The sequence below is a fragment of the Scyliorhinus canicula genome, chromosome 10 (assembly GCF_902713615.1).
Source record: "Scyliorhinus canicula chromosome 10, sScyCan1.1, whole genome shotgun sequence".
In the NCBI taxonomy this organism is placed as follows: Eukaryota; Metazoa; Chordata; class Chondrichthyes; order Carcharhiniformes; family Scyliorhinidae; genus Scyliorhinus; species Scyliorhinus canicula.
In genome coordinates this window covers 103,949,324-103,975,391 of record NC_052155.1, presented here as the reverse complement: position 1 = coordinate 103,975,391, position 26,068 = coordinate 103,949,324, and the positions used below count along the sequence as shown (strand labels likewise).

General features: G+C 49.2%; 1 long non-coding RNA gene across 1 annotated transcript; it reads right to left on the bottom strand.

The window, feature by feature from the left end:
• Positions 1-88: 88 nt before the first annotated feature.
• Positions 89-26,068, bottom strand: LOC119972570. The gene is made up of 2 exons (XR_005462082.1): positions 25,769-26,068; positions 89-485 (listed from the first exon to the last, which is right to left on the bottom strand). It is a non-coding gene; the product is annotated as an uncharacterized LOC119972570 (long non-coding RNA).

Below are 26,068 nucleotides of genomic sequence, written 5' to 3'. Positions count from 1 at the left end.
TCAAAAGGCAACCCGAATAGTGGATTAAAACTGGAGATAACTGCGGATTATTATGAGTAGATAAGAATGAAAAGGAAGGTCCAATAGATTTAGTATAAAAAGCTTTATTTTACTACTGTTCAATGAGGAATAAAGAGGTTGTTGATTGTCCATTTCTCATTTGAAATATCTATAGATGCACACTCCCAGACTCCAAAAGATCGGCATTTTTGCACAAAAGCTTGCACAATGCTTCACTTTTATTTCTCCTTTAAACAAAGGAAATGAAAGTCCTTCCACTTTTCCTAAAAGAAACAGCAGTGACCACTGGCAGCTGTCTTGACCAGAGTTTGAGGCTCTATTGTTCACTTTCTCTCAGATCTGTGTATCTTTACCGGGACAGATTGTTTACAACTGAAAGAAAGAGAGTGACAGAGAACCAAGTTGCTGGCATGGATTGTCTCGACCCTTTTGCCTGTAACAAATTTCCTGATGGCCAATGACTCCTGCAGGGAAAAGGAGAGGGAAAAAAATAAATAGCAAAAATATATGTAGCATTTCACAATAGCATACGGCAATGCTTTAGGATGCACTTTAATTTCTAGAAGGTGTCTTATGATGATTATTGCTCTTTAACTTAATATTATCCACTACATTTGAGGAATAAAATTCAGGAATACACCAAACAATGTGCAGAAAACAGTTTAGGTTAAATAGGATTAATATTGGCCATAAACATTGATGACATTGTTATTATGATCATGACCATTGATACTGTGACAGAAGTTCAAATGAAATTTTGATAATTACTTGTATTATTTGTGTAACATTTATTTCAAATATATCTTGTAGCATCACTCTGACTGCAAGTGATCAGGGTGAGATCTGCTCCACTTTATCAAATCAATAAGTGGTTTACAGACAGAAAAAAATAGAGTTATATTTGACCCAGTGCAGGAGATTTAAATGAGTATCAATACTGCATAAGGTTTTCTGCAAAGCTATGCAAATTCTGTTTCTTAATAAGAATTGCAATTATATTTTTTCAGTACAATATATCACTTGCATGACTGTTGTGTAATGTTACTGTGCCATACAATAGTGAAATATTTCTGAGTGTAACTTGCCAAAGCCAAGTGACATTGATATGTGTGGAGATATTAAGGATTGAAAACATCCTTGCCTTTTCAAGTTGGAAAACAGAACTAAGGTAATAGTGGCAAAATTTCTTTCAAGCAAGACATATTCCTTTGTTGTCTCAAGAATACATTTTCTGACCATTGCAACCTTGTAAAGTACAAGAATAGGGTGGACAATCTTTTCACAGCTTAATAAGGGTAGCACATGTGAAAATGATTACAATTTCTGCTTTAAATGAATAAAAGTTCAGAATTTATTCATCAGAAGTGTTCGCTTGTTTATCTGCAATTATTGGTTATATTGGCAGTTTTCAACATTTCTCAGGCTGGATTCCACCAAGGGATTACAATGGGCGGAATCTTACCAAAATTTGGCAAAGTGTTGATTCCGGGAGAAATCCGTTCCAAATCCTGCCAACGTGAGTGTCGGGAAACCTCAGGGAACTTCGAGCTTCTCAGAAAATGTATTTTTTCCACATGAATCACGCAGCGCTCGTGGTGGCTTCCCACTGATTCACTCACCCCAGGGCAACTTACTCTCTGCAGTCAGCGAGATTGCATATAAACATATAAATGTTAATAGAAACATATAAACATCTCCCCAGCACTTGTTCCAGATCCGGTCGGGGTGATGGCTATCAGGAAGCCAGCACCTAGATTCACCAAATGAGCCCTCACCAAACTCCTGCATGGTGTGCAGCAGAGGAGGAACTGACTACACCCATGTGAACACAGACATCCTTCCAGCAAGGTCACAATCCTCCCTGGATTAGTCAGTGTCAGCTCACTGCAGAAGGGGCAACAGTGCCTAAAGAAGATACATGACCTTCTTAGCACTGCCAGGGCATGACTGCCTCGTTCAGTCTCCCGCTGCCACCCACACACAAACCCCTCACACCTCCAAGGTGGTCTCTCACCCAGTGGGTTGCCAACACCTATCAAGCAGCCCTCCCCCTCCTCCCACAATCCCCAACCCCCCCCACCCAGTAGCTATTTTGCTCCTCACACTCGTTCCCATTCAAGTCCCACGCATGCCATACCTCAACACTATCTGAATTGGCCTGCATTCTCCCTATCTGTATCTCTGCTGGATAAAGTGGAATATAACAAGTGTGAGCAGGCATATCCTGCCGGAGTAATGCCCAAGCTCCAATGCCTTCTGCCCTTTGAGGAATGAGCCCTTGTGCTTTCGAGAGAGGAGCAAGACCGCACCTGCGCAGAAGAAGTGGGTCATCAAACAAAAGTGAGAACCCTCCCGACACGCAATCATAGTTGAAGCCTCACGTGAGTATCCTTTCTCCCATCATGCACTCATGCCATCATCCAGCCCTTGCAGTATTATCAGTCACCCAGCCCGGCTCATCCTCTTGCCCTCTGGACACCACAGCTACAAGAAGCTTTAAGGAAGATAACTCAGAGACAAACATAGAAGAGGCATCACACTTGTCACCCTCCAGCAGCGCAGATACAGCTTGGGGGGATTAACTAGTAGACAGGTTTCTGGGTCACTGACTGGTGAGCACCTCATAGCTGATGATCCACAGCAAGTGGAGGAAAGAACATCACAGGGATCCAGCACTCGGAGCCTGGCCGATGACGTAAGAAACTCTCGACACTTAGAGGGCATGGGTGAACCTAGGAACTAATAGAGATAGGTCACCACTGTAATATGGCTCTTGCATTAAACATCACTTTGTTCACCAGCAGATCTTCCATCCTGTCATTTCCACCCCCACGCACACCCAATGCTTCATCCCTGTGCAGTGTGCGAATGGCAGCACAATGTCTCTCCCACCTCCCACACTGACAATGCAATAAATACGTGCTACTGCTGGTACAGCACTCTCCCCCTTCACCCCCTCTGAGCCCCACGCAGCATCAATGCTGAGGCCTCTTCTCTATGTCTGCCACTCTTCTCCAGTGATGCAGAGATTGAGGGCTGACAAACTTTAGAGAGGATGCCCACCTCGGATGTAAGTTGGAGGAAAACACCAGGATCCCTGCCCTCAGTGGGGGCTGCAGCAGGTGAGAGGTCATGACAGGAGTCAGTCATGTTGCTGAGGATGAGAGGAGCATTGCTTAGTCCTCAATGCAAGTCATCATCATTCTCCCTCAATGTCCAGCCAATGGCTTTCACACTTTGCCCATGAACTTGGGCACCATGATGAGAATCTACTGCTGACACCACATTACTGATGAGATGTCATGGATGGAGAGCTCTTCACTCCCCAAACTGAGAGACTATGAGGGTGTTGCTAGCTCTGCGCCCCATGTGGGCCGTGGCCATCGCCCAACTTCCTTCTTCCTCATCTGTGGGTTGACGCTCGCCGCCCTCCCCGACCTCCTCCTCATCCGAGGCGATCTGTCACTCTCCTATCTCCTCTTATTCCACCTGGTATACCCTCTTCCACACCAGGTTCTGGAGAATGCAGAGGAACACAATTATGTGGGACACCCTCTGGGAGCTTTACTGCAGGGCACTCCCAGATCAATCCAGGCACCAGATCTGTATCTTCAACAGTTCAATCTCCTGCCGACCAGCTATTTATGCATGAGCCTCATTGTAGTGAGTTTCCGCGCGTCTTTGTGGCCTCCACTCTGGCATCATCAGCCACCTCCTGAGTGGGTACCTTCTGTCCCCCAGGAGCCATCCCTCCAGCCGCTGCTCCAACTCAAAGTCAGGAACCTGCCAGTGGTCCAAGATGTAACTGTCATGGACTCTCCCCAGGAAATGGGGATACACCTGCATTTTGCGCTTCTGATCTGGACATTGAGGAAGTGGAATCCCTTGAGGTTCATGAATGGCGTTGCATGAGAGACCGCAGGGCCACGTGGATGCAGTCAATCACACCTTGCACCTGGGTCATGCCAGCTAAACGGGCAAAGCCCATGGCCCTGCGGTTATAGTTTGTCTGGTCCCAGTCCAATTGATATATATGTGGGCCTCTCATAAAGGATATCGGTTACCTCCCTTACAGATCTGTGTGCGGCCGACTGGGAAATGTCACACAGGTCACCTGTGCTGTCCTGAAACCAGCCACTTACATAAAAGTTCAGAACGGCGGTAACTTTAAGGGTCATGGCGAGAGGGTGTCCTCCTTTTCCACATGGTCCCAATTCGAGCAGAACTTGTCAAAGATGATCCACTCCCCCCCCCCCCCCCCCCCCCGCCCAAAGGACAGATGATGTTTTTTCTGGCACTTTGCTGGTAGTGCCTGCTACAATGCTCCACCATCTGTAGGGCTACTCCCAAAACAACTACGGTCCAAATCTCTCCGCCCCCCACCCCTCCCACCCCCCACCACCCCGCTCCTCTGCAGGGTGATGGTTCTGGCCATGTGCAGTGGCACGTCGATGTCTCTGCTTCTGCTTGATCATTGTAAGTAGAATAGACAAGTCAAATGGCTCCATGGTTCTCCAGAATCATGGGCGGGATTCTCTGATCCTGAGGCTAAGTGTTGACGTCATCGTAAACGCTGTTGCGTTTCCTGACAGTGTCAACATGGCTTCAGGATCAGCACTTCTGGCCCCTGCAGGGGGCCAGCACGGAAATTGGACCCTCACTGAGGCATCAATGTGATGACAAAGGAGAAACACTGTCTGGAAGTAAAAATCCATTGTCAGGGGGGTTTGAGTGTCAGGAATTAGTGTAAGGGTGGATTGTGCCCTTGTGTCATGGGAGAATGAGGGTGAACTTGAGGGATGAGCTGCTCACAGTTATTGCAGTCTTCACCAATCAGCTGTGTTTAGCCTGCCACAAGAGGCAGCCAGTTGCTTGATCAGCTCCTGCACCCTTCCTTGACTATTCAATTGTGCCAATGAAATCAGGAAAGCTGCCGGTCCCGGTGTGAATTGGGTGCCGTGGTGTCCGCGCATGCTCAGTGGCACCGGTGCCAACGCGCGCATGCGCAGTGGCTCCCTTCTTCACGCCGGCCCCAACGCAACATGGCGTAACAGGGCTGGCGTGGAAGAAAGGAGGCCCCCAGCCTGAGATGCCGGCCCGCTGATCGGTGGGCCCCGATCGTGGCCCATGCTACGGCGGAGGCTCCCCCGGGTCGTACCCCCCCTCCCCCCCCACAGGCCGCTCCCGCACCCTTCCACGCCAAGGTCCTGCCAGATAAGACCAGGTTAGAACGGCGCCAGTGAGACTCGGGTTTTTGTTACGGCCGCTTGGCCCATCTCGGGCCGAGAATCGTCGGGGGGCCATGTAGAACGGCCCCCGACCGGCACCGCGCCGACCACATTGGCGCCAATGGTGCCAGCGGAGAATTGCATCCCAACGTTGGTGCGGCGTGGCGCTATTCGCACCGGTCAAGGCGATTCTCCGGCCCGGCGCCCAGGCTGAGCGAATCCCTTCCCATGCTCTGGAAAAGAGAGAATCCAGGAGTGAGCATTGAGGATTTCTGACAGAGCCCTGACCCTCAGCTCTCCATGCTTCTGGGACAACAATCCATCCTCTTCCCCCTTAGTGAGTGGCTCTCCATTGAGCTTCACACCCTCCCTTGTCACAGAATAGCCACTTCTCCACAGCTGTCCCTCTCAACACCACTTAGATGAAGCGTCTGGACCCTCAAGAGTCTCAGTGCTACCTAACCCCGACCATTCCCCCACTGGAACCCCCACATCACCTGCAGCAAACCTGGTGTCAGATGAAAGTGCAGTTGAGTGGATGAATGGGACCAGTGTCTGCGTGCTCACTGGGGACCACAAAGATGCTCCCTGTCATTACCTTAAACTGGTGAATGATGACAGACATCACCATCATGCCTTGCACAGGGGCACACATGCCTTGCACAGGGGCACACATCAGTGTTATCTGTGTAATGTTAATGCTTGTATGAGCTTTGAAGTTCAATGCTTGGGGAAAAGCTTCCAACTATTTTGGGTCCAACTCCTTGCTCCAAAAATCAATTTAATATGTGGTCCCCAGATAAGGGACTGAACAGATATTAAACTGATAGGAACAAATTTTTAAAAATTGTATTCTGTTCTTTAAGTTACAAAGTCGAGTGGACAGGGCAAGCCCTTAATCCATCTCCTTGCTTGCTCCAAAAAAACAATTCAAATTAAAATTGAATCGATTTCATGGTCTCCACAAGATTGGATTAAGACCATGGCTCCAATCACTACACTCATCTTTAGCTTTCCTGATTTAATTGGCACAATTGAATAGTCAAGGAAGGGTGCAGGAGCTGATCAAGCAACTGGCTGCCTCTTCTGGCAGGCTAAACACAGCTGATTGACGAAGACTGCAATAACTGTGAGCAGCTCATCCCTCAAGTTCACCCTCATTCTCCCATGACACAAGGGCACAATCCACCCTTACACTAATTCCTGACACTCAAACCTCCCTGACAATGGATTTTTACTTCCAGACAGTGTTTCCCCTTTGTCTTCATTATTGCTGCCTCAGTGTGGGTACTAATCACATTGCAGTCGACCTCCCCCACAAATGAGTGTGTCATTAGGCCTCATGAGGCTGGGATGCAGTCAATTCCTTAGCCTCCTATTCAGCCCTTGCAGCCTAGTGTCACATGGTCCTCCACTCAGGTATCACAGTTGTCCCCATTGTTGACCCTCTGTATTCACCTCCTCCCACCCACTTTCCAGCTCCCAATAAGGGCGGGCATTCCCTCATCGATGATTTGGACAAAAGTCCAGCAAGGAGGAAGTGGGAAGCGATGCCTACATGCCAAGGAAGGTGAGATGCAGCTGAGTAAAATCCAAGGCCTTTGGAGGTAACCCCAAAATGTTGCAATTGATTCTCAAAGTTGTGATTTCAGACTGATGGAAGTGACCCTGTAATCATAAGCCTTTGGCTGTGGCTAACCACAATTTGTCTATTTCAGACTTTTAGCACATCAATTTCAGTAAACAATCACTCCCCACTGTGCACTGGCCTCCTGCAGCCTGAAAATGCAGAAAGCTCATAAGGAGAATGTACACTGGTTGTGAAAGCCAGATTGCAGGGTTAAAGACACACTTCCTGCCCTTCGCCATTCTTGGGGATTTCCCCATCTCCCTTTGCCCATTAAAACTCCCTGCGATTTCTCATATGTTGGACTGAATTTAATTTGAGAGAGATTCTTGTTTTCAGAACAGGGAGAATGGATTGAAAGTGGGGGAATTGACAGCAAATTGGAAAGTTGACTCCAATGCACTAATGATAAAATAATTTGTTGTTATTGAAGCTTACTAGCATTTAAAAGTCAACTACATTGCTGCGGATCTGGAGCCAGACTGAACCAGGTAAGGATTTCCTTCATTACAACAATCATTTCATGGTCACTTTTAAATGCAGATTTTCATTGTGTTCAAAATTCACCATCAGCCACGGTGGGATTCGAAACCAGGGGTGGGATTCTGTGATAATCGGCACGATAGCCAGGACCCGGCGCCAAAAACGCTGCCCTGCTGGTATATCCCTGCCTAACACTGTTGCCCTTTATCCCTGCCACCCACTCCCCCCCCCCACAGAAGAAGCGCGCACACAACAACAGGGAGCGTGAGAGGACTGGAGGGGGCACAGCAGCTGAGAGGGCCCTGGAACTGGGAGGTTGCCGATGCAGATCCCGGGGGCGCACCACCAAGTGCGACCCCCTACGGCCAACCCCATTCCCCCCCATATCCACCCTCTCCCATATTCCCCCCTCCCCCATATTCCCCCCTCCCCCATTTCCCCCGATCACCGCCTGCGTGTCTAACCATGTATGCTGTGTTGTGTATTGCAGGACCAAACGTCAAGGTACCCGTCCCCGCGGATGCCGACTACCCGCAGGACGCCTCAGGGCGGCCAAGAGACAGGGAGAGACCCGGCCCCTCTGGCATGCGATGCCCCAAGGCGACCACGAGACAGGGACAGGCCCAGAGCAGCACGGAGACGACGCCCCCGTCTTGTGCGAGTGCGGCGACGCAGGGGTGTGACACCCAGTGACGAGGGGGGCAGCCACAGGCCCCCGTCGCAGCTGAGCCAGGACAGCCCTACCAGGACACTCCTGCCTAGGACACCACTACCCAGGACACTCCGCCCAGGACACCACAACCCAGGACTCCCCTGCTTAGGACACCACAACCCACGAAAGCCCTACCCAGGACAGCCCTACCCAGGACACCACTACCCAAGACACCCCTACCCGGGACACCCCTACCCGGGACACCCCTACCCGGGACACCGAAGCACATGACACCGAAAGACAGGACAGTGACACACAGTGGACGGGTGTACACGAACCGCCACTCCAGGGGACCATGGATTCTGGGTCGGACAATGCTCATGATAGAACGCCACTGCTATCTCCAACACCCTTCACCATCACAGAGACACTCACGTTGGTTGGGCACTTTAGTGATGAGGCTTCTGGTACACTCACTGGTGTGCACAACACAGCTGTACCGGTACAGCAGGTGGAGATAGGAAGAGGGGCCGGGAGGTCGGAGGGCATCCTGGCCCAAGCAAACATCTGCCGCCCAGATGGGTCCCGGGTTCCTGGAGTTACCACACCCACCCATAGACCCGATGCAGTCACCGAACCAGGGATGATCGAAGGGGGTGATGGCCGGCTTGTGGCGGCTGCAGACGCAGGTGGAGGAGTGCACCCGCGTCCAGGAGCTGGGAGTGGTGCCCGTCATGTGCGCCACGCAGGCCGAAACCGCACGGGTGGCGTCCGTGGTGGAGGCAATGGGTGCGATGGTGTCAGACATGGGGAGCAGTATGGAAGGCCTTGGGCTTTCCGTGCAGGCGGCGTCTGTGGCCCAGGACATGGCTGCCCTCTCACAGGAAGCCATGAGCCAGAGCCAGTGGCAGATGGCAGAGGCGCTCAATGCCATGGCCCAGCCTTTGCAGGCAATGGCCCACTCTCAGCAGGGCGTGGCCCAGCCTCTGCAGGCAATAGCCCAGTCTCAGCAGGCCATCGCTGAGGGCATCGGCGCCATTGCCCATGTGCTGTCCGGCATCGCCCAGACACAGCCAGGGATGGCCAACTCCCTGAGCTCCATGGCTGCAAACCTGCAGACCCTTGTCGATACCAGGGTGGGCCTCCAGGACTGGCAGCGCCAGGTGTCGGGGGGGGGGGGGCGTTGGATGGCCAGTCCATTCACACCCCCAACCCATTTAGAGGTCGGGGGGCCATCGGGCACCCCGAGGGAGGAGGAGGTGCTGGGACCCATCCCGGGACCCCTGTAGAGGAGATCCCGGAACACCGCGGCACCTCTGACTCTCCCCCCCCCCCTTCTGTCCCAGGTGCATCTGGTGGGCAGCGGGCAGGACAGGCTGGCAGCTCGCCACCCCAGTCGCCCGAGCCGCAGCCTGGCCCATCTAGGCCGGGCCGCCCCAGGAAACGGACGCCAAAGGGATCCCGAGTCACAGGGCAGGAATCTCAGGAGTCCACCTCCAGTTCAGCTGTACCGTCTGGGGAACCATCTAGACGTAGTGTGTGTGTGTGAGGGCTGAGATTACGTCAGCCCCAGATGAGTGTGCCCCCCCCTGCTCCCGGATCGCCCTCGCCATCCCCCTGGGCAGAGGACGGGACCGTGCGCTGCAGTGTCACGGCCGCATGCAGGGATGGTTCCGGGTGGAGGGTTGTACTATGGCCATGGGTCAGACATTTTCCAACCATGTAGAGCCAGGAACTCATCGCAGAGCGGGTTGTCATCATCCTCCATGGCCTGCAATAGACACGCTTCCACCGGCGACCGTGTGAGCCCGGCCCATTGTGCCGCAGGTGGATGAGCAATGGCGGGGTGGTGTGCATGCGGGTGGGGTGGGGGGGTGAGGGTGGTCAGCTGGTGCCGTGGTGTGCGGTCTGTGCCCATACTCGGCGATTCTCATGCCCCCCTAGTTAGTGAACCAGACGACTATCAGCCGGTAACGGTAGGCAGCCTCCCGCCCATATCCAGCCCGTCTGTCCTGACCATTTCCCCCATCCTCCTCATCTGGGGAGGTCTGCGCTTGTCCTGCTGCTCCTCCACTTCCTCCTCCTCTGCCTGCGGCACATCGCCCCTCTGCTGGGATAGGTTGTGCAGGACGCAGCAGGCCACAACGATGCGGCCGACCCTATCTAGCGGGTACTGGAGGACCCCTCCAGAGCGGTCCAGGCACCTGAAATGCATTTTTAGCAGGCCAGGATCATCATGCGGTGGTCGCAGACCACCTGTATGTTCGTGGAATACGTCCACTTCCTATTGGTGAACGCGGCTCTGTTATCTGCAGGTGACCGCATGGTGAGGTGTATCCCATCAATCGCCCATGGACCATGGGCATCCCGGCCGTCACAGCGAAGCCCGCTGCCCGGGCATCCTGGCTGGCCCGGTCCCAGGGAACTGGATGTAGCGGTCCACAATGGCATAAAGGACGTCTGTCACTGCCCGGATGCACCGGTGCACCGATGCGAGATGCCGGACAGGTCCCCACTCGGCGCCTGAAATGATCCTGTGGCAAAACGTTCAGGGTCACCGTAACCTTGACTGACACGGGGAGAGGGTTTCCTCCCCCAGTGCCACCCGGTGCCAGGCATGCCATCAGGTGGCAGATGTGTGCCACGGTTTCCCGACTCATCCGGAGTCTCCTCCTGCATGCCCGGTCCTAGAGGTCCTGGTACGACGAGCGGGGCCTGTACACACGGGACCTCGGGCGTCTCCGTCGCCGTGGTGCAACCACCTCCGCCTCGTCCTGTCATGTGGGTGGCCCTCCAGCCTGGGCGGCTGCCCCTCTGCAGCATGCTCCTCTACGGCAGCCTGCGCCACCTCCGTGGCACTCTCCTCCTCCTCCTCCCCAGGGCAACATGTAGAAGTGCAGCTGCCGCCATGGCGGCCAATATCACTGGCTGATCAGCAAACAAAGCGGCCTGCAGGGGGGGGGGGAGGGGGGGAGACGGCGACATGTAACCCCCCTCCCCCCCACAGCCAGATGCCATGGGCTGCATGGGCGCGACTGTTGGAGGCTGGCACCTGGCCAGGCGGATGACCTCCCTCGTCCTCTTCCCCCTCCCCGGCACTCACCCTCTTTCCCCCCCCCCCCTCCCCGGCACTCCCTCTCTTTTCCCCCCCACCCACACCTCACCCGACACACCCCCTCCGACACACCCCCTCCCCCACACAGACTGCGGCCACGTCGTCACTTCTCCTGCGGCCACCCCACGCCGTGACCTACCTCCACGCTGTCCGACATGAACCATCAGCACTGGTTAATGCCGTTATATAAGGTGGTTTAATGTACGCCGGCGTGACCCGTGGCCACGTCGGCGGGACTTCGGCCCATCCAGCCGGGAGAATTCGGGCAGCCCCAGGGTCCATAGCGTTGGTCACTGCCATTCTCCGAGGCGGGCTGCGCGATTCACGCCTGACCGACTTTTGTGGGGGGGTTGGGGAATTCGGAGGACGGCGGTGGCGGGATTGACGCCAACCCCCGCCGATTATCCGACCCGGCGGGTGGTCGGAGAATCCCGCCCCAGGTCTCCCAACCAGGGCCTCTGAATTATTAGTCCAGTAGCAATATGAATGCACAATCGCGTCATTTAATTTCCTCATTTAACTGCAGCGATTTAGGTTTTGTGCAAGCAATCCCATTGACAGAGATGGGTTGTTGTCATAACCCCCATGAGTACCAGGGGAAGCCATTATTAATCTAACTGTGGGACTTGTGGAGTACGAGCTTCCCAGGTAAGGGAGGGGGGTTGGGGGGGAAGCCAACCACCTGGGGCTGGATAAACTAACATAAAATCAGGCCAAAATAGGGCTGTGTCCACCCAACTAGGATTGTACTGGGAGTGATATGCTGTGTTTTGCAGACATTTGTAAATAGTGTAAATAAATCTATATTCATTTACTGTCAGCCTCCTCTGAGTCATTAAAGCTGTCAATATCAATATGTTAAAACAGCTTTTGCAATTTAACTATGGGCCCACAGGTTTCCCTGACTATATTGAACTTGCCAATGAAAGCACAGTGAGAGCAGCAATTGTGGGGGGTGGGGGGGGGAGCTGAAGAAATGACGGGGAAGAATGATAATAGGAACTGAAACTTCACAGCTAATTGAGTAGTTTGCTGAGGAATGTTGTTTTGATTCAGAAGGAAGACAGTGGCTTCTGTCTTCCCAATATTGAATCAAAGAAAGTTTCTGATCATTGTTTAATTGTTTTGTTATGGAATCATAGAGTAACTGAGTAGAGCATGGTAGAACATGTTACAAAATACCATTCTTCCGAATGCCAGCCATTAGGAGAGTAAGAGAAGTCTTCCATGCAAAGGTCAATTTGAGAAAGAAGAATCTATATTCTCAATGCTGCTGGGGACTGCACTTCACCATTATCTCTGTGATTGGCAGGATTCTTGATAATGAATGTCATTTTGAGATTTCAATTTTCTTTCTCCCTACCTATTGTGTGTCTGCCTCAGTGGAGTGCACAGCCCCATATCTACAGTCAGACCTCCACCATGCAGAAATCATGGTGAATGATTAGACTAAACTCATGTATTTGCTTTGTTTGCCCCCTTGTTCCACACTGTAACCAATCACTGTTTTGTTGATGTAACAATTTTCAATGTTCCCTGTTGATTATTCTTGTGCCTACTATGTATGTACAGTGTATGTTCCTCAGCGCAGAAAAATACTTTTTACTGTACTTCGGTACATGTGACAATAAATCAAATCAATCAATCAATCAATCAATAAACAGAATGATACAGAACCAGCCACATATTATTTCAAAATTAACTCTGGGAACTTTGGTTGAACTTTACAAATAAAACCTCAAATCATTTGCTGCAATGTAATGTTGACATCAGGACATTATTTCCATCCTCATTGGCATATACAACAACAACTTGCATTTGTATAGCCGCTTTAATATAGTCCAGAGGTAACATGGATTAGAACTTCAGCAGCCAATGATCTGAGGCAGGGGCCAAGATGAATCATGATACAGAGGTTTTCATTGTGATGGATAGGGTTTGCATTGGAACACCCAGTCTTAAAATGACCTGGTTCAGCCTCAGAAAGTTGCTTGCTGCAGGGAGGAAGTAGCTGGCTGGGGTTTGGTAGCAGAGGCAGAAACCACCTTGAGTTATGCATCACGGTCTTGGTGTGATTAATGTCAGGAAAACCAGAAATTCCCTCCATTGGCCTCCCTACGTCATGGGAGTGGCCAAGGGTGCAAGTACACGTAGACTTTGCTGGGCCTTTTTTGGGTTGTGCTTTTAATCCTGGTGGATGCACACACCAAGTGGTTGGAGATATGCTGCATAGACTCCACAACCTCCCATACTATGATCAAGAAACTTCAACAGAGTTTTTGTATGCACGGCAGACTATAAGTCTTGCTTCCCGACAATGGCACTGCTTTCACCAGTGGTGGATTCCAAACCTTCATCAGACACGTTAGAACAGCACCATACTACCCATCATCCAATGGACTGGTAGAATGGGCGGTGCAGACCTTCCAAATCGGCATGAAAAACGACCGGCAGCATCCATCGAGTCCAAATTGACATGGTTTTTATTCAATTATAGGACCATTCCTTATACAACGACAGGAGGGCAGCACGGTGGCCTAGTGGTTAGCACAGCTGCCTCACGGCACTGAGGTCCCAGGTTCGATCCCGGCTCTGAGTCACTGTCCGTGTGGAGTTTGCACATTCTCTCCGTGTCTGCGTGGGTTTCGCCCCCACAACCCAAAAATGTGCAGAGTAGGTGGATTGGCCACACTAAATTGCCCCTTAATTGGAAAAAAATAATTGGCTAATCTAAATTTATACAACGACAGGAATCGCCCCAAAGGGAACTGTTAATGGGAAGCCGGCTTTGCATGAGGTTAAGCCTCAATTCCCAAACCTGGCAGGGTAGGTGGAGTCACAAGAAAAGAATCAGAAAATAAATTATGATTCTGTGAGATCTGAAAGAATATTCAAGATTGGCAGCCTAGTCGAAGTGAGGAATGTTGGAGATGGCTCCAGTCGGGACCCCGGAGTCATAATGAAGAAAATGGGGCCCGTATCCTACAAATTGAAGGTCCAGGATAAGGCCTTGAGGAAACACCTGGACCACCTTAGAAGTAGGGAGTCCATCCCTGTTACAAGCCTCACCATCGGCCACAGAGGTGGCCGCCGCCAGTGCAGGTCCGCTGCCCATCGAGAACCCTGTGTCCATCTTCCTGATGACGAGGACTCAGTTTTCAAGAAGGAAGCAGAGTAATCAGGTGTTCCATTGTTAGCAGACATGGAAGAGGAATCTACATCGATAATTCTTTAGCGCTCCCTCTGGAAGCGAAGATCACCAAACTGGTATCCTCATATCCCTTTCCACCTCATCGAACCTCAGGTCGATTGCGAAGAGCCTCAAGAGACCTCCTTGCCACAGGAGTACTGAGGGGACAACAGACTTAAGGAGGGAGGGATGTTCTGATGGCCACAAAGGATATGGGGGATCATCAGTAGATCATCCCGTGGGCTTTGTGGAATATGAATTCCCCTAATGAGCAGGCGGAGGCTCACTCAATAAGAGATGCATGACCAGAGCTTAAAACCTGTAGTTCCGACCTGGACCAACATCTCCTTAGGTACCCAGGCTGGGATGCAGATATTGTACGCCGAGGCTGCAGCCCTGTTTATTCCTTTAGTAAATGCAGTTATTGTTGGAAGACAGGCCGTAGCGAAGTTACTACATGCTGTAACCTGCAAGGTTATAAACCAGATGCTGGAAGGTGGGATTGGAATGGGCGACTGGTTTTTAATTTTAGTTTAGGCCAGCGCAGACATGATGGGCTAAATGGCCTTTTTCTGTGCAGTAACTTTTCTGTAATTCTTCTAAGCTTCTGTGGGACATCATTTATTATTTGGAAGAAAGACAGTAGCTTCAGTTTTTCCAATATTGAATCAGAGGAAGTTTCGAATCACCCAGGACTGGATGTTGAGTAAATAGCATTTCAAATCGGAGACAGTGAAGGGGTCGGGAAAGGTGATGAGGTAGAGCAGAGTGGTGTCAATAGACATGTGGAAACTGACATGTGGGTCGGAATTCGCCAACCCTGTGCCGGGTCGGAGGATCCTCAGGGGGAGGCGCGAATCCCGCCCCGACGCCGGCTTCCCTATTCTCCGGGGCTGTTTTGTGGGCACCGGCAGGATTCCCGCCACGCCGGTCGGGGGCCATTGGCAGCGCCCCCCCCCCCCCCCGGCGATTCTCCGGGCCCCGATGGGCCAAGTGGCCGGCGAGTTTGGCCCAGTCCCGCTGGCGTGGATTACTCACCTCACACACGGCTGGATCTGGAAGGTAAGTGTGTCCTGGGGGGCTGGTGGCCTGGCTCGCGATCGGGGCCTACCGATCGGCGGGTGGGCTGGTTCCATGGGGGCCTACTTTACTCCGCACCGGGCCACAGTAGGGCTCCGTCATATTGCCAGGGGGCCGGCGTGGAGAGGGGAACACACGCGTATGCGCGGAAATACGCCAGCCATTCCGCGCACAGGCCGTTCGGTCCCGACTGGAGCTGGGGGGAACCACTCCGGCGGCAACCTAGCCCCCTAGAATGGGGAGAATTCCTCGCGTTCTGGGGCCATCGACACCAGACGGGTTGGCGGCAGTTTTCACGCCGGCTTGGGGACATAGCCCCATTATTGGAGTATCCCGCCCATGATTTTGGAAGATGTTTTTCAGAGGCAATGTATAGATGAAAAATAGGATAGGTCCAAAGCTGGATCCTTGGGAACTCCAGAGGTAATGGCGTGAATGTGGAAATGGTACGAGAAACCATGATTGCCTTGCTGCAATTAAATAGACAAGAAGGAGCCTGATGAGGGCAGTCACATTCAGCTGGACGATGGAAGAGAGGCATTGGGAGAATATGGTGTGGTCAATTTATCAAAGACTGACGATAGGTTGGGGTGGTTGAGAATGGAGCACAGTCACATTTGCATCAAAATAGTTTCTAATTAAGATTCGTCATATTTACCCTTTTTAAAACCTACCTGTAATTATCTGCCACTTGACATGTAAATTAACAGTTCAGCAAATAATGCATCATTTAAATTTATCTATTTTTAAGCATGACAAGTAAGTTAAACCCAGAAATATTCATCCAAGTACAGCAATGATCAAATTAAATATTGAGAATTGTGTGGTCAAGTATGATTAATTAACCTTATTTCTCCTATCAATAGCATTAATTAAATGAAAGGCTGACATTTCTGGATTTACTGGGAGTAATGGAGTATGTCAAACAATCCTGAATGAAGCTGAAAAAAATGTAGATCTGTAACCAAAATGGGGAAAGTGCTTTCTGGTGTCACATTTTGATTTTTAAAAAATATATTTCACCATTTCAAGGTGAATAATTTTATGCATATCCTGTACAACAATTAAGTCCATGAATTATTTTAATTGCAACCAAAGCCCAGGATTGTCATCACTCATGGTGCTGCATTTGTTTTGATATTTGAAACAACCAACAGAAAATAACAAAAGCAAAATACTGCAGACAATGGAAATCTGAAATAGAAACAGAAAAATGCTGTAAATACTCAGCAGGTCTGGCAGCATGTATGGGAAGAGAATCAAAGTTAACAGGAGACAGTGGGGGTGGGGAGTGCCTGGCAGGTGCTTGAGGAACGTAAATTTGGGTGTAGTTCATGGCACCAATGTTCTGGCCACCAACCCCACTGCAATTTTATCTCTGATGTGGAGGCATCAGAGAATCCACCTGCCCTTGGGCCAATTAAGGCTCTTAAAAAGCCAATTAATCACTGTAGTAATCCACGGGAGGCAGGAGTTTCGTCACCACACCAATATTTATTTACAATAACGATATTACAGGAGCAGCTACAAACAGTGCTGCTAGCTGTCCAGTCAATTCAAGACTGGCTCACAAAGCCTACACAGGTGATTATATGGGCCCCCTCAATGAGCTATCATTGAGGGAGCTCATACTCCAATTGGCCAACCAATAAAGCCAATTGTCCGAGGAATTCCTGCCAGCTGGCATTCCTCTGAGCTTCTTCCTGCTCCTCATGTCTGGGTCTGTCACCTCTGTGTCGTCCGCCGGGTCGTTCTCCGAAGTGGGCGGGGTGTACCTTATAGGTGCCAGTCTTTTCCCTGACGACATCCTTGGAAATTGTTCTTCCTCCTCCTCGGGGAGATGGGTCACGGCGGCATCGTCGAGCGTGTCCAACTCCGTCTCTGACGACTGGATGACGGGGTCTGGAGAAATTGCTCGGGGCTGAGGTGTGGGTATATTTTCCGTCTGGGCTATCCCAGCTCGAAGCGGTCCTGCTTCGCCTGCCTCCAGGTGTGGTTCCGCTGCCCTTATTTGGTCTAGGTGTTTCTTCAGCACCTTACCTCCTATCGAACCTCATAGGATATGGGCCCTGTTTGGGACTCTACCGTGCCTTTGACCCACGTTGGCCCATTCCCATCATTCTTGACCCAAACCGGTGCCCCCACCTGGAAATGTCTCTGCTGCCGACTATTATCATGCCCCCTGCGTTGGGCCTCCTGTTGTTTCTCCACTTTCCCAGTTAAATTTGGCAAAAGGAGACTCAGCCTCGTTCGCAGCTGCCTTCCCATTAAAAGTTCAGCTGGCGGTATGCCCGTTGTGGAATGCGGTGTGGTCCTGTAATCAAACAGCCAGCGGGAGAGCTTTGTGTCCATTGACGCTGCCGGCTGCTTCTTGAGTCCCGCTTTTAGTGTCTGGACCGCTCTCTCTGCCAGGCCGTTGGTGGCTGGATGGTAAGGGGCCGTTTTGATGTGACGGACTCCGTTTTCCTTCAGGAATTTTCCAAATTCACCACTTGTGAATGCCGTTCCGTTGTCCGACACCAATACCTCCGGAAGTCCATGTGTTGCAAACGAGGCCCTGAACTTTTCAATTGACGATGCTGTGCTTGCCGTGTTTACCCGGTGGACGTCCAACCATTTGGAGTGGGCGTCCACTATCACCAAAAACATTGAGCCCATGAAAGGGCCGGAATGGTCAATATGCAGGCGGGTCCACGGTCTGCCTGGCCATTCCCACAGGTGCAATGGCGCCGCTGGTGGCACTCTTTGCCCCTGTTGGCACTCCTGGCACCGACGTACCAAGGCTGCTATGTCTGTGTCCAAACCTGGCCACCAAACGTAGCTTCGAGCTAGCATCTTCATTTTAGACACCCCTGGGTGTCCGTGATGTAACTCGGTTAAGATTGCCTGACGGCCCTGAGCTGGGACGATTACCCGGGCTCCCCATAATAGGATACTGTCTTCTACGGTTATTTGGTCCCTTCTGCTCCAGTATGGGTACATCTGGGGCTCCACTGGTCTTTCCAGTTCCCCTGTTAGCAGTAAATGCTTCATCTTGGCTAAAACTGGATCTTTTTGCGTCCACAACCGAATATGTTATGCGTCTACTGGTAGGGTGTCCAAAAAGTTTAGAGTCATTACTGTCTCCTCTACTTTTGGTATTTGCGGCGGAGTGTCCGGGAGGGGAAGTCTGCTCAAAGCATCTGCATTTGCTACTCGCATTCCCGGTCTGTGCTCCAGAACGCACCTATACGCCGCCAGTAGCAACGCCCAGCGTTGGATTCTAGCTGATGCAATCGGGGGTATTGACTTGTCTTCTTTTAATAACCCTAATAATGGCTTATGGTCCGTCACTATGGTGAATTTCCACCCGTACAGATACTGGTGAAATTTTTTACTGCGATTATCACTGCCAGTCCTTCCTTCTCGATTTGGGCGTACTTCCTCTCAGCCATCGCCAAGGTCCTCGAAGCATAGGCTATTGGCCGTTCTTCCCCATTCCTTCCTCTTTGGGCTAAGACGGCTCCTACCCTGTAGGGGGATGCATCACAAGGTGACCACCAACTCCTTCCTTGGGTCATAATGCTCTAGGACATTTTCGGATGACAACTGTTCCTTAATGTCCCTAAATGCTCGGTTTTGGCGGGTGTACCATTTCCATTCTTGCCCCTTTTTTAGTAGCTGGTGGAGGGGTTCTAGGATGGACGCCCTATTTTCAATAAATTTTCCATAATAGGTTACCAACCCTAGAAATGATCGTAACTCCTGGACCGTGAAGGGAGCTGGGGCTTCTTTTATTGCCCTTACTCTTGTCTTCTAATGGGTGTAAGCCTGACTCGTCTACTTTATATCCCAGGTACGTCACTTGTGGGGCCAGAAAAACACATTTTTCCCTTTTTAGCCGTACGCCTGCCTTTGCGAAACGCCTGAGCACTTCCTACAGGTTCCTTAAGTGTTCCCTGTTTGTCCAGCACGGTAGCATGGTGGTTAGCATAAATGCTTCACAGCTCCAGGGTCCCAGGTTCGATTCCCGGCTGGGTTACTGTCTGTGCGGAGTCTGCACGTCCTCCCCGAGTGTGCGTGGGTTTCCTCCGGGTGCTCCGGTTTCCTCCCACAGTCCAAAGATGTGCGGGTTAGGTGGATTGGCCATGATAAATTGCCCGTAGTGTAAAAAGTAAGGTTAAGGGGGGGGGGGTTGTTGGGTTACGGGTATAGGGTGGATACGTGGGTTTGAGTAGGGTGATCATTGCTCGGCACAACATTGAGGGCCGAAGGGCCTGTTCTGTGCTGTACTGTTCTATGTTCTATGTCCTACCCGTGATTAAGACATCGTCCAAATAAATCGCCACCTGCGGTAGTCGCTGCAGAATATTTTCCATCGTACGCTGGAATATAGCGCAGGCTGATGACACTCCGAAAGGTATCCTAGTGTAACGAAAAAGGCCCTTCAGGGTGTTGATCGTAGCGAACTTCTGGGAGCCCTTGTCCAGTTTTAACTGCAGGTAGGCGTGGCTCATGTCCAGTTTCGTGAACAAAAGCCCACCTGCCAATTTGGCATATAGGTTGTCTATTTTCGGGATTGGGTATTTGTCCAGCAGTGCGTATTTGTTTACTGTCTGTTTGAAATCTCCACAGAGACGTATCGAGCCATCTGGCTTCAAAATTGGTTCCACCGGCGCTGCCCATTCCGAGAACTGTACTGGTCTGATAATGCCGTCGCGCCATAGCCTTTCTATTTCGTCATCTACTTTCTTCCTTAATGCAAAAGGTACCGGCCTGGCCTTACAAAATTTTGGAAGGGCTTCTGGGTCCACGTGCAAAGTTGCTTTGGCGCCTATGATTTCCCCCAAACCTTCCTGGAAGACCTCCGGGAATTTTTGGAGTACTCCACTCAACTGCCCACTTCCACAATGGAAACTTTTCATCCAATCTATTTTTAGGTCTTTCAGCCAGTTCCGTCCAATTAAGCTCAGTCCGGAGCCCTCTACTATCGTCAACGGTAATCTGAGCAATTGTTTCTCATATTCCACGGGTACATGAGTCGTGCCTAGAACTTCCAGGGGTCCCCCCGTGTAGGTTTTAAGTTTCGTCAATGTTTTTGTTAGGGTTAGTGGCTGGAGTCCATCTTTGATTTTTCTAAATGCTGCCACTCCCATTACTGATAAGGCCGCACCCGTGTCTATTTCCATTATTGTCGGCCGCCCGTTCACCCGTGGGGTAATCTTAATGGGTTCTGCTTTCTTCGTTGCAATATTATATAATTGTTCCCCTTCAGAGGAGGATGGGGTGTCTAGGTTGTGTACTTCCCTGTGTCCCCACCTGCTATTCCTCTTTTTCCACCTCCTTCTAGGGTTTCTGTCGTTGTTACCCCACTCTGTCTGGTGTTAGAAACGGTCCTTCTCTGTTGGGGAGCCTCAGCCGGTACTTCCCCCTGTCTCCAGTTAGTCCTGGCAGACTTGGGGGCAGTTCTGGGGTTTTCCTTTTTCCCTCTATTCCTCAGGTTTTTTTGAGAGCGGCTATCTGGTAGCAGGACCCGTTGTGGTAGTCCCTCTCACAGGTATCTACCTCCATTGGCGTGCCCTGTAGTTCCTGCGCCCCACTTGCTGCCTTTTCTAGGGACAGTGCGAGCTGTAACGCCTGCCTGCAGTCTAGCTCCGTTTCCGCCAGCAGGCGTTTCTGTATTGTGAGGTTGTTTATACCACACACTAACCGGTCCCGAAGCATTTCATTTAGCGTTGGGCCGAACTCATTTTTACGCCAGCCTTCTCAGGTGGGTCAAGAAATTCGTGACTGACTCCCTGTCTTCCCACTTCGCTGTGTAGAATCTGTACCTACGCAAATTGAGGGGCGGTTTTGGGTCGTAGTGCTCTTTCACCAATTCCGTTACTTCTTGGAAAGTTTTTGTGTCCGGCGCATCGGAATAAGTCAGACTACGTATAATGGCAAAAGCTGAGGGTCCGCACGCCGACAGCAGGATAAGCTGTCTCCTTTCGTCTGTCAGTATATCATTTGCCCGGAAGAAGTAACACATTCTCTCTACATACTGGGACCAGTCCTCAATAGCCGGGTCGAATGCCTCTAACCTTCCAAAAAACGGCATTTTTAAAATGGCAAGGCTTACCCTCCGAGTGCCGCAGCTGGTCTCCGCAAAATTCTTAGTTTACCTCGTCGCCACTGTAGTAATCCATGGGAGGCAGGAGTTCCGTCACCACACCAATATTTATTTACAATAACGATATTACAGGAGCAGCTACAAACAGTGCTGCTAGCTGTCCAGTCAATTCAAGACTGGCTCACAAAGCCTACACAGGTGATTATATGGGCCCCCTCAATGAGCTATCATTGAGGGAGCTCATACTCCAATTGGCCAACCAATAAAGCCAATTGGAGTCCATTACAATCACCATTTTCCCACCCTGCACTGCAGTTTTTGCCAGGTTTGAACTATCCAGAGTCTCACTCCTTAGGCTATTGATGGGAAAGGGGTGGGGATTACCCCTGTTTACAGCTCCTCTGAGCTTATTGGCTCCTGGGAAGCACTCCCAAGGCATTCCCTTCCTCTCTCCCCCATTTTCCCTTCACGCCTACAATAATAATAATAATAATCACTTTTTGTCACAAGTAGGCTTCAATTAAGTTACTGTGAAAAGCCCCTAGTGTGTACATCCTGCTGATGTGCAGGATACACATAAGTACTCCTAGTGTGTACATCCTGTTCTCCCTTTAGGTAGGGGCCTCCCAGCCTGTCCCTCCTGAAAACCCACCTTCCCTCCTAATCTGATTCCAGTAAAAAGACCATTGGGAGCTGGATATGGTCCCAGCCACATGATTGGCAGGCAGTTCTCAAGGGGGAGCTTTCTCAGAAGATGGGGTTGGGAGTTTCACTCAGGACCAATTAACTGAGCATTAAAAGGCTGTGGTGCAAATACCAGAGTAGGGATAGGTTCACCACCAACTTTTTCATCAGGGGCAAGAACCATGGTGCAATTTACAATCTGACCCAACACTTCAGGTCAGAACTGGAAGACGTTTGGCATGTAACAGATTTTAAGCCTGCCTTCTGTATATCCTAGTCTCTGTATGATCTAACCTAATTTAAGATGATGTGGAGTTGCCGGCGTTGGACTGGGGTGAGCACAGAAAGAAGTCTTACAACACCACGTTAAAGTCCAACAGGTTTAATTTTGAATCACTAACTTTCGGAGCACTGCTCCTTCCTCAGGTGAATCCTCGCCTGAGGAAGGAGCAATGCTTCGAAAGCTAGTGATTCAAAACAAACCTGTTGGACTTTAACCTGGTGTAAGACTTCTTACTAATTTAAGATGGTTTGTAAGCTAGCGGAAACTGTTCTGAAAAAGGATTGAGTTGGAAGCCACTTTGAGCTGTCAGATGATATCTTGACTTTGGTAATGCAACTGTAACTCTTTCTCATCTCCCCCTCCCCCCTCCCCCTCTTGTGCTGCCTTGTCCAAAAACATATTTAAAATGCAAGACTGCCATTTGCCAAGAATAATTCTTACCCAGAAGGGAACCCAACACTTGTCAATTTTTATTGCCAATGATAGGATGAAAGGAAACCAAAATCCATTGTCCTTTATTTCCAAGGTTACTTTGCCTTGTTGGATATTGAAGGAGTTCAATGAACAGTTATTGAGGGTAAAATTGGATTTTGGTAGGAAAGTGATATGGGCAGTAGCAAATCAGAAGCCAGTCCTGATTTGCGTCTTGTCTTATTTTCTTTTCCATTGAAGCACTTCTTATGCTGGTCCTGAACAGCCTGAAATGGGAAGGTTTTGAATTTTGAATGTGGTCATTTTTCTTATTAAAGTTGAACATTTTAATGTGCGAAAAATAGCCATTGAAATTGTTAATTACAAAAAATTGATACTTTAGTAAGTCCAAGGTACTGCTGCTTCGGGTGAAGATTGTCAATTTATCTTTGTATTCTTTACAAATACTAATAAGCTTTCCATAATTTCAACATGAGCAGTTGTGTTAAGTTGGAATAAAGAAACCTAACACTATTGGCCTATATAAATGACCTTTCAGCTTATCCTCAAGCACAGGTATAATTGGGACAGAATGTCCTTCAAGCAAAATTAATGAAAAAGACCAAAGAAACTCCAAAATAATCATCAACCTCCACCAACTTCACTTACAGACACCTCCACCCCCTACCCCACCCAAAAAATATTCAGGCTCCATCATTGAGTATAGAAAATTGATTAACAGTTTCAGGATATTTTTACAAAGGTACTTTTAGGAAGAAGTAATATAGATACCTTTGATCCACAGTCTTTCAAAGCCACGTAGAATTACATTATAGAAAACCACAAACATTTAAATAGCATCAATAAACTGATGTGCATAAAAATTTAATGCCTACTTGCATTAGGTTTTTATATTGTTGAGATCATCAGAATTGACATTGTAAGTTTTGAATTTTTGAACACTTCTGTTTATTGCGTTCATCCAGTTTTTGTTTTGCCACAGTACAAACTATATGAATACTTAGATTTGCTATGTTGTCTCAACAACATGCCTTCCCCTGTCCTGAGAAAAAATATCTCAAGGTACATTGAAGTGGCATTTTCATAAACATGAAGATGGTCTGAGTAAGCCGAAATAATAGATTGTTTAGTGGCACCAATTCATCCTGAATGGAAACAAGACAATAATCATTTTGTTCATCCCACTTAGTTCCTTATAGATGGTAGAGAGTAGACAATTAGCCCATCAGTCTGAGTGAGTTGAAACGTCAATGAGCTGACTTTGCCACTGTTCCTATCATCATAACTTCAAAAGATAAACAATCTATTTTATCCTTTTATTGCAAATCATAAACAATTGACATTCACATTTTGTTCAAAAAATTAGATCATTGTTGTGTTTATTCTCTTATTAAAGGTTGAAAATCTGCAGGAGTTTTGCTCATTTTTATTACCTATCCATCCCTTGACGATCGTGTTTTGCAAAACTTCCCCTAAGTGAATGAATAAATGTTTATTTCCATGTTGTTTCAGGGACGCGTTACCTTCAGAATGTCTTTTCTTGGATATGTGAACGACGGTATATGTGCAATGCGAAAGAATACAATCTCAAACTCAGAATCAAAGCAAGGTGTAGTTAATACCAAAAACAGATTCTAAATAGCTTTTCTTTATCACTCTTGCCAGGTGCCACACAATCTTCCGTGTAAAGTGGTGAGAGCCTTCCATTTTCTGAAAGTCTGGTTGTCAAAGGCTTCGAGCAGCACAAAAAGGTGCTATGCATAAAAATAGAATGGTGTGCACTATGCACTGTGAGAGAGAAACAATCTATAATATGAGGAACTGTAAGATCTAAAAGAGACCATACTGCGTCCACTTGGAACAAGAAAACAGCAGGAGTACATTTGACCTCCAGTGTCTGCCTTGGAGCTGTCCACATGAAGGTGCTGAACATGACAGCCGCAGATGTTCCAGGTATGCAATTATTTCAGGCTGTAATGCATCATAATAATGAAGCCTGGGTAGTCGCCTGGGCAGATGTGACCTGCAAACTAAATTACTGGCCAAGGACTGCATGACAACCCTGGCTTCGGACTGCAAGTGAGGCGTAAAGTTCTGATACCTAAGTGTTCTTCCAGTCCCACACGACAAGAGGAAAAAAATCAAGGGTATACAGCAGCTATGATGTTGAATTTCAGCTGCAGAATTACATTAAAGACGCCTGTCTATTTGTTCCCTTTTCAAAACATAATAAACTTACTTCAACCCCCCCTCCCCCCGTTAAACAGCACAATTCTAACTGAATAGAATAATAACATTTACTAATTGTAATCGGATGAAAACTGTTACAAGTTTGTTTGTTTCAGATGTGTACTTTCTGCAATAATGGGTGCAGGGAGTTAATTCTGCAATTGCTTTGACATGGCAGCTGCTCTTAGCTGACTTGTCAACATGCATCAGCATTTTGCTTTCCACCGCAATGCCACTTTGACCTTCAGTCGCAATGTGCGATAGTGTCATGTGTTTCTACCCTGGTTCTCACTACTTTCTTCCTCTTGCAAGCTGGAACAAACTAAGAGACTGCCTGCACAGAAAGATAGGGTTAAACGTCCCTGAGGGGTGATTGGGGGGTGGGGGGTTGCTGCTTACTTGCTGCCGGCAACACTGGTCTAAAATTGCATTAAAATCGTGAACTTCAAATGGTTTACAGTGTGCAGATCTGCCCAGCCCCGGAAATTGAGAACTGTGCTACCTATTTTAAGAAAATTACATACTGCAAGTACCCAATCTGTTGAGGAATGCAGCTAAATATTAGCCAAATAATCCCAACCTGCACAAAACAAGCAGCATTTTTATACCACCCACCCGAGTATTTCCTTAACAAGTTCATTATAATAGCATACCTCACCAGAATTATATTCTTTTCTTCATTTATTGTAACCATTTGCTGCATTGTCCTTTACTTGACCTTGATTGTGCATTGGAATGGCTGCTCCCAATCGCTGCCGGCCCCTATTGACCTTGTTTGTACATTGGAATGGCTGTTTCCAATCGCTGCCGGCCCCGATTGCAGCATTTTGAAGCACGCACTAGTGACTCTACTGTTCAGAAATCAATACTGCATCATCAGCAACCAATAAAGGAACTGCCAGAGTGAATTAGCTGAATGTGGCTGCTTTAAAGCAGAGCCGCAGTCTTTAAGG